The sequence below is a fragment of the Propithecus coquereli genome, unplaced genomic scaffold (assembly GCF_000956105.1).
Source record: "Propithecus coquereli isolate 6110/MARCELLA unplaced genomic scaffold, Pcoq_1.0 Scaffold403, whole genome shotgun sequence".
Taxonomy (NCBI): Eukaryota; Metazoa; Chordata; class Mammalia; order Primates; family Indriidae; genus Propithecus; species Propithecus coquereli.
The window spans coordinates 1851473-1864140 of record NW_012149764.1 but is presented as its reverse complement, the minus strand read 5'-3'; the positions used below and the strand labels follow the sequence as shown (position 1 = coordinate 1864140).

Below are 12668 nucleotides of genomic sequence, written 5' to 3'. Positions count from 1 at the left end.
AAGCCTAGGCGCACCTCCGGAGTGTTACGTTGGAATCCCGGCCTCGCGCCCCCTCACTCCGTCGGGGTTTGGGGGGGCCTGTCAATCATGACGTTAAGCCCGCCCCTTCCGGCGCCTCCGCTGGGCCCGCCTCCTCCCCTCTTCCCTCCCCCACCCCTCCCCGTGCGAGTGTCTCCCTCTCCCTCTCGCTCTCTCTCTCTCTCCCTCTCCCTCTCCCTCTCCCTCTCCCTCTCCCTCTCTCTCTTTTGTGAGTTATAGCAACCGTTGCCTTGTGAATCAAGCGCCATAGTCACCGTAGTCCTGGCGACTGTTACCCATCAACAACAACTACTCCTCTCCTCCTCCTCCTCCTCTTCCTCCTCCTCCTCCCCACCACCACCATCTCCATCACCCACCAACAACACCACAATAATCCACAGCCAAGGTGAATATTCTTCGGTCTCTACATGTGTGTGGGAGCGTGTGGATGCGTGTGAATGCGTGTGTCCGTGCGTGTGTGTGTTCGTGTGTGCGAGCCGAGTGTGGCTGTGCGGGGGTCTCACTCCTGACACCGGGGGCTGCCGCTGCGGCGCCGCTGCTGAGGGGCTCTGTCCCCCGGGCTTGTTTACAATGGACCCTGCGCGCCGCGGCTGGGTCGGGGGTGTGGGCGCCGCGGCGCCCGCCCGCCGGCCCCGGCCCTCCGCCGGCCGCACTTCAGGGATGGAGCGGGAGCTCGGGGGGCTGCGAGCCGAGCGGGAGAGGGAGCCACAGTTTTCCGATGCGGTTGCCGGATCTTTCCCGTAGGTCTAGTCTGAGGAGAAGAGTCAGGTGAAGAGATAAGGATTTTCTTTTCTTTCTTTGATTTTCTTCTTTTTCAAAGCTGCTTGTTTCCTGCTTCTTTCAGAACCGAAATAGACAACACTATGAAGGGGGGGACCCGAGAGGTGGTGTTTTGTTGTTGTAGTTGTTCACTTGTGGGGCCTTGTTATGGGTTTTGTTATTTTTATCCTCGTACACTGGTGAACTTTTCCCACCGCCTATTCCCTTCATTTTGGCCCCTCTTTGCCTGATGCTAAATGGGCTGCTCTGCTTTTACCATCATGGGCTTCACGGTTTTCTTTTTGCTTTTAAAACTGTGTTTTCTTTGTGCTGCAAACAGTCTTAATATCCATTCAGTACTCTTCCCTCCCCCTCTTTCATCTCCCCCCACACCCCTCGCACACACATTGAAACCTGGGGCCTCTAAGCTGGGCACTCTTTGCTATACTGGGAGAGAGATTTTTTTTTTTTTAAAGTCTCTCTTCTCTCTCATTTTTGGGGTGTGTGTGTGCTTGTGATTTAAACCGGATGCAGGCATCTGTGATACTTGGGTTAATAGTTATTGACAGTGCTTTATCCTTCATGTGGAGATGGGAGGGGTAGTAGTGAGGTTCCCTTTCACTTTGATGAACCTCCCTCCCCACAGTGGAGTGTTAACAGTTTTCATTGTGGTTATGAGACTTTTGTGTGATGAGCAGGGAAAGGACACAAGGAAGCTTTGTGAAAACTCAGTTTACAGTGTTATTTGTGACAGTTAGGGTACTTTTAAGAGTTTTTTTTTTTTTTTTAATCTTCTCTGTTCTGTTCGTTTTCCTTTGAGAGTTGAAATTGAAGTCAAGTTGTTCATAAAGAATGTATGAAGCTTCTCAACTTGAAACGTGTGTATATTTCACTTTGTGGTTATTAAGATCTAGGCATGTGTGTGCTTAACATATTCTTTTTATTTATTTTTTGGGTTTTTTTGGACAGTGATGTGAACCTGCTCAGGAGAGAGAACTTTTTCCTTAAGTCTTTTTTTTTTTTTTTAATTATTTTTCTCTGTAGATTTGAATACTGATCAGTTCTCAAGTAGTAGGTTCTTGATTATTGTTAACCCAGTTTAACAGATCCTCTAAATTTGTTCAGTTTCAGCCTAACTTAATTAATTATCAGTAAAGAGTTTTGATAATGAATGTTTGCTAAAACAAATATAATGTATTAGTATAGTTACACTTCTAGAAGTTTTTAATTTACAATTTTAAAATACTTAAATAGTCTTCTTTCTAAAACCAAACATATTGATTTAACTGACAGAGCAGCCTGTGAATAATGTGATAGTATTAATTATTCTTGAGATTGTCAGTGAGCAGGTTGGGTAATTGTAATGCTATTAAGGGTAATATTTTGTAAAATAAGAGTTGGGGGTTTAAAAAAACTTTTCCTCTTTCAATTCATTTTCTTGTGATTGCTATTTTAAATCAAGATGATATTTTCTGAAAGAAGTCTTTCTCAGAGCACTCAGATTTCTTTTTAATCATTCATCCTCTCCCCAAACTGAGTTTCATGCAAATCTCTTATACTAACTTGTATTTTTTTTTTTTTTTTTCCTGTTCAGGTGAGTGTCAAATGCCTGAACACTTTTGGATGGTGAAGCTCCTGGGTCCTATAAACTCTGAAGTTAATAGTAGTTTTGCTGTCTTGGAACAGTTTCAGACCTTATGCCATTTACATAATAGGTTTTAAGTTGAATAGATTATATACTGTAATGTTATGGCTTAATATTTTTATATACAATGTCCAAGAACTTTTTGAGGCATTTCACTCATTATGTATATCTCAGGTTTTCTCTAATTTAGATTTTCATTCACAAGTTGATTTGAAAGCAGAACTTGAATTCTATTATCCATTTTTTAAAGCATGTATGTGGGGTAAAAGTTGCTGTTAGAGCTGCTTTGGGCTCAGTTAAGTTGATATTATTCATATGGATTGGTTAAATGATAATCAGAAATACTAACAAATGATAAATTTTAAAATTAAACACAAGGGTAGATACTTAGCATTTAGTTTATTTTTTCTGCGATATTGATTATCAGAAATACTAAGAAATGATACATTTTAAAATTAAACACAGGGATAGATACTTAACATTTAGTTTATTCTTTCTGTAATATTTTTCCGAGGAGGGACTGGATTATGTATTGGTGTTCTGTGTTTTCAGTTTTTAGACTAATGGAAATCTGTGAAAAGTGATCCTGCTTTGAAACTGAAGCTATGAAATAGATGTCATTAGTAACTTGTTTTGGGTAGGTGAATATCTGTGGTTAAATGTATGTCATAATGCCTATCTCAGTCTTTTTGGATTGTTTTGCCTATGAATTATATTAAACATTATAGGCATACTACATTTACATGTATATGGTAAACTAATGCATTCCTAGAAGTTTTGTATCATTTCACAATGTTTTCATTATATGGGGTGGGTATACATAGTTTTAAAAATACTGTCTTATTCCTTCGTTATTCAAATAGTGTTGTACTCAGGTACTCAAAAGTTTATAGTTTTTAAATTTAAATACTTTAATCTTAAACAAGCAAATTTTTTTTTTCACCCCGAACAGATTTGTTATGGCAAATTTTTTTACCATTAAAAAATGAATGAATCTTAAATCAAGATAGATTCCATGATTATTTAAATGATGATATATGTTACTTTTTGGTAACATTTTTCATTATTCTTGAGAAAGTTGATATTTTGTTGATATTCTTCAGCTGAGGAAATCAGTAGGTAGAATATAATGATTTTAATTTTAAATTTTTAAGGTTTGTGTATATGTGTGTTTAACAGGGTAGATACAGCAGCAGATATGTGGCAAGAGTTAATTAAAAAAAAAAACAAAACTTTTCTGAACAGTCTAATAGGAATGTTACTTTGTTCTTGGTATCCATAGTGAGAATATGTTACAAAGAATGATAATACCAAAGAAGTAAACTTTTAAATTATGAAGAGGCTGCTGGTTGTTTTGTTTTTATGCTGAGCATTTGGCTAAAAATTCTCTGTTTGCTCTTAGCTACTTTAAAAATAAATAGTTTCCCTAACTGAATTATTTGCCTTTAACTCTTTGGTATATATTCCCAGTAGCCATCGCAAAGTGAATTTTAAATTCCTCTCTGTTCACAGGTGCATAGTGTTCCCATATTTTGGAAATCCAAGATTAACTGGATTTGACTAAATCTAGCTTGTTAGGGACAGATGGCTGCTCTAAACAGGTGTCACTTTCATTTTTTTTACTGCATTGTATTGGGATTTCCCAGTGGTTCACAAAAGGACTGTCTAAAGCAGGTGGCATCCTTTGCTTTTGTTGTTAGTAAGAATCTACTTTTAAAGTTAATTATTTTCCTGGGAAGAGGGTTTTTTTTTTTTTAAGTAAAATTTTGAACTACTCAGGAGTCATAATTTAATTAACATCATTTTTATTTCTGAATAACATTCTATTTTCAAGCTGTGGAACTTTCAGATCCTTTCTCAAAACACTTGTCTGTTCTTACAAATAATGGCAAATTCCCTTTGAGTCCAGAAAAAGTACACAGGAACACTTTACACACTCAATGAGTCAAATTTATCTGAAGCAAAAAGCCAAGGCAGGTTTGAATAAAGTAAAATTTGATTAGTATGATAAATTAACTTTGCCATCCCATACTTAAAGGATTTTTCAGACAGTATTATTTTAATCAAGTGATATATGTTGGCAATGGGTACAACATTGTTTTTGTTGGTTTAGTATTTTACATTTCAAATTAAAACATTTTCCTGACCAACTTCAGTTGCTGCTATAAAGTTTACAGTGATCTTTTGAAATAAAAATTGTTGTTAAGCATTATTGTTTAAAAATATGTACTGCAGTAAATAAAGGAGTATCAACCTATTGATTTCTAAAGTTTGTTTTTACTCTATGATTCAATCCTTTTTTTGTGAGAATTTTATGTCTTATAATAGGTGCACCAGAGGGTGCTCTGCTGTTTGCAACATGAGATTATTATCACTAAGAATGTGAACTCATTAGAACTTTTATTTAAAGAAAAAAATTTAATTATTTATACATTCAAGTACATAATAGCCTTATTTTTATGGAGTTTAAAATTTAATATACTATCTTTATAGAAAGTTTTATATTAAAACCTGTCTCTGTGCATATATTAGCACAACATATAACAGTATCAAAATTGATATCTTTGGCATAGCCTGAATGTTAGCTTTAGTCCTATAGGCGTATACATTGATTATCTTATGCAGATATTTCAGTCTCTATCTCAGAAACTTAGTTTGAGAATCCTACTATATTACAGCGTGGCTTTATACTTGGTGAATTTGATGTTGTTGGCACATATCAGTAGTCATGCATTCTTATAACACTTTTATATGGCATAATTAATGATATGCTTTTTATGGTATAATCTTTAAAAAAAACTCAACTGCACTGGAAAAGTATAAACGGTTATAGTAGTTATCAGGCTAATTAATCAATAATAATAAAATAATATTAAAGATTCAGTCCCTACTTCATGCTGTTGGAGTAGACTGGCTTTGGTTATTTAATTTAGCTTGTTATCTGAAAAGCTATAGATTCTCTGCCTTCCTCTGTGTCATATACTTCTAAACTGAGAGTGATCTTACATTTCTTTCTGTGTCTTGTATTTGTTCAGTGAGATTTTTGGAAAAATTGTTGAATCCTATCTTTTGGGCTTCTGCTTGCATTATTGACTCTCTTCACAGTAGTATATACTCTAAAAGACAAATACTGAAACAGTGGTATCTTCCTCAAGTAAGCTTAGAAAGATGATGTTTATGTATTACCTCATACATCCTTTTTTATCTTGATAATGAATTTATCTATACTATTCTCCTACGTTTAATTTCAATCAGCTAATTGTGATATATTTTAAAAGTAACTTTATAAGGCATAATAGTTCATGTGTGTTGGAATGCCTCAAAGAATTCAAAACATGAAGAGAAGTAACAATATTTTTAAATACTGGTCTTGCAAAAATAGGTTAGACATTTTCCTTTAAAAATATAGTCCTGCAGTTTACCAGTTAGTTTATGCCACTGAGATTTTAAAAGTTTATTATGTGACAAGTTGTATTGTTTAAAAATCTTTATATTTGAAGCTTTTATTTTGTATCAAAGTACAAGATGTACTTCATGAAAATGAGTTGAAAAATTGAATTGTATTTAGAGTATCAATAAATAGATAGGTGTTTTGTTCCTTAAATAGATGGATTAAATAAGTGTATTGGTTAAGAATACAGACTTTGGAATCAGATTTTAGGTAATCTTATTAGCTGTGTGACCTTGGACAAATTATTTACCTTCACTTAGCCTCAGTTTTCTCATTCGAAAAATAGGATCAATCTTGCCTGCTTTATGGGATTTTGTGAGGATTAGAGGAGATAATTTGCGTAATGTATTTTGCTCAGTATTGGACACAGTACATACTCAATATATGTTGGCTTCGTTATTAGAGAATGCTGAGAAGATAACCATTCTAATGTTTTTGCCTCTTAAGAATGCTTAGAATATGCTCCTCTGACCATGTCTTTTCTAATGGGCCCAAAGTTTTCAAACCTTGCCTACTGATCTTCACTCATCAAATAATTATTCCCTTTCCTCTACTTTTAAAAATAAAGCACAGACAGGCTGTCAGTCACAGGTGTGGATTACCATTTGATGACCAGTCTTGTTATCACACTTAATTAGTAGAGTATTAGCCCAAAGTTATGTTTTAGTTGTACTTTGCAGCCTTATTATAATGGGCTCCTTTTACTTTGTTTGCATAACTCTCCTGGTTCAAGGATTTCAAATTAAGAACTAATGATGTAATATTTCCTTATTCATTGAGCTTCCTATTGTCCATTTCATTGTCCCATTTATGTTTTCCTTTTCACATGTTATACATGAATTCATTTGAAGACATTTTGAGCCCTTTTTACAAACTTTATACTAAGTGTAGTCATTAATATATAATAATAATGATAAATGTCAGGTGTGTAAAGATGAATTTATCAAGGAATTATTCTACAATTTTATAATGTACTGCTTAGAATTGTTATTTTACTAAGGGTAGAAAAATGTGTGAGGTCACTATTTGTATACCTGCAGCAATAAGTAATTTAGGAATAATTTGCCAGTCCCAATCTTGAGTTGTAAAGTAACCTTGGAACATTATCTAGTATAACTTATAATGTGAAATCATAGAGGAAAAATGTCATCTTTGGCTCCCTTTCTTTGGATGTTAAAGATGTTTAAAGTAACATTTTCAAGTTGGCTGCTATATCTAAAGTTGCTGTTCAGTAATTTGCTGTATTTCTATTTTTTTCTGAACATTTTGATTAAGAATGAAATGTTTTTCTCATTTCAGAGTGATCTTAATTGTTCTAGTCTTTCTCAAACTGGAAATGTAATTTATACATTTCAGTTGAAAATTTACCTTATACCATGGCACCTCTTTTTGCTGAAGCATTGTATATTACACAAGCTTTTTGTCTGCTTCTCATTTTATCACTCTTATTCTCCGTACTCTTGTATTGTTTAATTATATGACCCTTTCACATTATTTTATAGATAATTAGCCCCAGTATATAAATTAGACCAACTCTTAGCTTAGCCATCTATTCTGCTTCCTTTCACCAATGAATTTGACATACTTTTTAAAAGGAACTTTGGGAAAAAGGGTAGGAAATGTGACATAAATGGTAAAGTTATACAGTCATGCATCACTAAACAACGGGGAGGTATTCTGAGAAATGCATTGTGAGGCAGTTTCATCATTGTGTGAACCTCATAAAGTGTACTTACACAAACCTAGATGGTATAGCCTACTACATACCTATGCTATAACCTATAGCTCCTAGGCTACAAACCTGTACAGCATGTTACTGTACTGAATACTATAGCCAGTTGTAAAACAGTGCTAGTAAGTATTTTTGTATCTTAACATAGAAAAGGTAATAGCTTTGAGCTATGATGTTATGATGGCTGCATAATTACTGGGTGATAAGAATTTTTCAGCTCCATTATAAGCTTATGAAGACCACTGTTATATATGCTGGCTATTGTTGACAGAAATGATATCATGTGGTACATGACTGTATATTATTACCATTTCCAATCATCTTTTATTTTCTTACAATTTCTACCCATCTCACTGTCCTCTTAAACAAATGATGTAACCTGAGCATGGTTTTGATTCAGTAGGCTTCCTTCTTAGTTCTCTGGCTAAGTATTTCAGGGTTAAATCTCTTGTCTAGTCCATAAATATTGTATTTGCACTATCACATTTGCTTGCTATTGCTGACTCTTAACTTGTGGATTCTTCTTTCTCACTTTTATTAGCAGCAGTAATACCCACTCAGTTCAGCTTGCCTTTGCTTTACAGTACTTGGTCAAGATTCTTAGAAGTTCTTGGTGATTCCTGTTTAGGTAAAAATGGGTATGGGATAATAGGAGCTGAGCGCAGAAAAACTAATAAGAGTGAGGCATCTGGCCTCAAAATGAAAGTGTATTAGTTGGTGAGAGAAGACATATATTGAGAGCTGATAGAAGGAGAAAGGAGAGAGAGTGACTAGACTAAGAAATAAGAACTTCAAAAGTATTACTACCAGCTTACAGTAGGAGAAAGAGGAGAAAACAAAGGTACTCAGTGTCACTAACTGTAAAACCTTAGGCTAGTCACTGAAGCCCTGTAAGTCTTAGCTTCTTCATTTATAAAATGAGGCAATAAGGCTATGTGATCTCTAAAGCCCTTTCCAGCACTGACAGTCTATGATTCCATGACAAGATTGGCACTGGGTAAAGGGAAGCCTGCCAGTAACATGGAGCCAGGGATTGGTGTTTCCTTTACCGTGTTCTCAAAGGGTAGCATGTTGCTTGCCTATTGTTTCTTCTGTTAAGAACAAGAAAGAAAGAAAACCCAGAGCCTGGGGCTAGCATAATGGTCATACCTATAACAAAGTCTCAGAATGTTCCACCATTTCAGTGGCTCCTGTAGAGAGTGGTGGCCAAGTGCCCTGATTTTCTCACCCACATAGGAATTAGCTGAGTCTCACAGCTTGAGCTACTTCTGGAGCCAGCTCCTCTATGTGTGTGTGCCAGACAAGTGTCTGACAGTTGGGGCTCCTGCCTGTTGCTCACCATTGAGATATTTAAAACAGGACATGATTTTCTAAGAACATCGATAGGCAACTTGACAGAGAGAGAGAAAGAGAAAGAGAAAGAGCACGTGAGAGTGAGTACCAGAGAGTGTGTGTGAGTGCTCTCTTTCTCATCAGAAACAAAAAAAAAATAATTTAGGTTTCTGTTGATCTCATTTTTAAACATTTATTTCCACTTATTAAAGCTATTCAACTGGTTTTTGAAAAGAGCTAAAATCCTGTAAAGGTATGGGCAAGTTCTGAGAGCCTTTGACCTACTTTGGGGCCGTGGTCTGGGAGGCATTACCATCTTCCACACTAGTATTCTCTTATATTTTTCCATTGGTAATAATTATTACTTTTCTTTTTTTCTGAATATTGTTTATACTTGGATAAACATTCTTTTAATTCAGGTTTGATAGCAGAAAAAATACTGTATTTTGAGCAAAAATTATACTTTAAAAAAAATTTATTTTAATATTTGGTGAGTAGACTTATCAAGACTTTAGAGCATGGCAGGCAAAGAGAAGAAGCATTTTTGCATTAATTCAAGATAAGTCATATATTCTTCTGTATCTCAACTCTTTTACCAGCCTAAAAAGGGAGTGTATGAAAGATTAATAGATTGTAATTGTGATTGCTTTTTAAAATTATTTTTGAATTTTTTTTTACTGATTGATAATAGACATATTCAAGTTTCTGAACCATGTTCAGATATACATGCCTAATAGCATTCATATATTTCAATATAACTGTCATCCTTGAAATGTATCTGGCCCCCTTCAGTCTCATTCAGCATAGTTTACCTAAATGTTCCAAAACCGTTTTAGAGACTTTGGTTGTTAAAGTTTCTTTCTTCCTTGCTTTAGTTATAGAGGATTAGGGGAGGTTGTTGGAGAGGGGCAAGAAGAAGCACATACATTTAGAAATCGTATCCTGCTTCTAGTGTTAGATATCAGTACATTACATATCCTCCCCAGTTAATTTTCCTGGACTGTGAAGTTTTGGTGGGGGTGGGGGTTGAGGTGAGGATTGGGGTTTATGAGGAGGTAGGAGATGGAGACTCAGGTGATCCAATATTTCTTCCAGATAGCTTTCTTTTTCTGCTGTAGTATTGTGCATATACTTTTGTGAGGGTGGGCAATTATTTTATTTTTGTTAGTGATTTCTTTTCTCCTAAAGACTGAGTCTATCTGTACATGTCTATTCATTACTATATTAGTAGATATAAAATAATATCTTTCTCTTTTAAGGAGTCTGTATTGTAATTTAGTCATGCACAGATTTAGAAAGATAGAAATAAAAGAAAGGAATAATGAGAAAACCTAGTTTATGGGCAAGATAACAGAAGTGATGCTTTAAATCTACCTCTTTACGTTTTGCTTTGGATAAGTGGTTTTGTGGATATATTTTTGCAGTAGAACCTAGGTTTTTCCCCGTTCCTATTTGTGCTGATATTTTATGGAACCAGAGTATAATCTGTCACATCAGGCTTTCACTGATTGGCATCTGATTATATCTGATGACAGTCTTAGGGATAAATTTTGATGAAGTGTCAGCTTAAGGATCATTAATAAAAAACACGAAAAGCTATTATATTAGTAATCTGAAAATCACCTTTACAGCTTCAAATGTACAGTATGTATCTTAATGTGCCATGGTGGAAACACACATGAAAAATAAATACATAACATGGAATCCCAATAAACTTACATTCTTTGTTTTACAACAGGTTCATATTGGATGCATCTAAAGGGCATTTTGAAGCCTTTTAATTTAAAAAAGTTACTTTACATTGTTAATGTATATGCATGTTAAGAAAAATGGAATTTAACTTAGATATTGTATTTTGTGTATATGTGTGTGTTTGTGGGTGAGTAGACATTTAGAAAGTCATTTTAATATACATTTTGCTTGGTGCTGTAGAACTTCTGCCAGTACTGTTTTTGCATTATACATATCTTGGAATAGTCTTAGGAACATTTAGCATTTCCATCTCAGTGCTATTTTCTTGAGGCAAAGAAAATTAGGAGAAGTGTTTGATTACATTTCTTGAATGACCTTTGTGTGATTTTACAAGCAATTTTTAATAGTATCTTGTATTATATGATGATTTTTAGAGGCTGCTTTTAGTTAATAAAGGCCATGAATGCTGACGTTAAATTATAGTTAAAAACAAAAATTGTAATTCATTCCTTTTATAGACGGTTAAGATATTGTGCTGCTGGATGAACATTTGATCTGTTCCTTTATTTTTAGAAGTCTGCCGAGTTTTGAAATTTAAAACCTTTTAAATAATATTGTATGAGTAGAGCTGTATAATATTTGTGAATTTATATTTCAGCAAAAGTTTAAGAGCCATATGTCTTAGAAGTCAGGTGGAATTCTTCTATCTTCGAACTTGGAAAGAGATGTATTTTATTATTTTGATTGAGTTAGGTTTTCTTGAACATTTTCTGGAGGGCGGGGTGATAGAAATGCAAATGACCATGGACTGGAGATATGGATCAGAATAATTTGTGAGAGGAGGTCATCTTAGTGATCCTGATACTTCACTCATGTCCAGTCCTGCTGCCCTTGAGAAACTTTGAAATAAAGATTTCTTTCTTGAATGACATGATCCTCTCTATTAAATTGTATTTTTGTTAATTTCCATTGCTATCTGGAATTTCCCAAATTTGCATTGTATGTGACCTTTGGAAGTTCCAGTTTACCTTTTAGTTTGCAAAACTTAGAAAGAATGCCAATAGATGGCACCCCATGCCCAGAATAACAACTTAATCTGAAGGAGTGGGGTAAAAAATGAGGGTAAATCGGAGAAGGATCGTATAATTGGAAAACCTAGAGTATGAACAGCAACTTGTACGATGTAGGGAAAAAGAAGTGTCATTTTAGGGACCAAATGTGAATCCCAGTTTGCCATATTCTGCATATCTAATAATATCACTACTACTATTAATGACATTATTTCTAATATGTGATTCAAAAACATTCTAGCAGAGACCTAAGAGGTACTTGGATATATTAGTTTATAAGCTTTTAGTTTTTTATCATTGTCCTTTAGCTTTCATTTTGAATGAGGAATTAAAGGATTTTTATCAATGTATATTTAGTGCAATACTATTTTGGTTCATTTAGGAATCCTGAAATGCCTTAGATTTCCATTAGGTTTTAAGAAGTATTTTGAAAGAAAAGAGAGAAATGAGGTATTAGATATAAAATTGCCTATTCCCAGCTATGTGGACATATTTTTTAAGATTTCAAATTGTAGAAGGCTACAGAAATGATAGATGATGTTTGGGAATCAATAAGGATAAAAAAGAAGGGGGGTAGGAAGAGATACTGAAAAATGGAGTTGGATAAAATTAATAGAAAAATTGGAAAAAAGATAAAAATAAGATGGATAAATCAAAGTATGAATTATGAAATAACTTGTTGAATGAACAATCTTTTTTTTTTTTAACTTTATTATGGTTTTGAGTAATGGGGGAAGCTGAGGGAAAGATTGTTCTTAGTTCCTTTGTGGCACCACATTTTTTGTTGTTGTTTTGTTTGTTGGCAATATAAGGTGCTGGGACCTTTGACTATTACAGTATGAGGTTTGGCTATTTCTAAATGTTGTATATAAGAAAGCATTAAATTGAGGTGCTACATCGGGGTTTTCTTGCAATTATTGTATTATTACAAAGTAATCCAGTATTAAT

The 12668-nt window shown here is 34.6% G+C and overlaps 1 protein-coding gene across 1 annotated transcript in view; it reads left to right on the top strand.

The window, feature by feature from the left end:
- The first annotated feature begins 377 nt into the window (after positions 1-377).
- RFX3 (regulatory factor X, 3 (influences HLA class II expression)) overlaps positions 378-12668 on the top strand; it is a 358295-nt gene continuing 346004 nt past the window's right edge. The window contains exon 1 of the mRNA XM_012652878.1: positions 378-424. The gene's annotated coding sequence lies outside the window, so the exon portion shown is untranslated. The remainder of the gene's footprint in view (positions 425-12668) is intronic.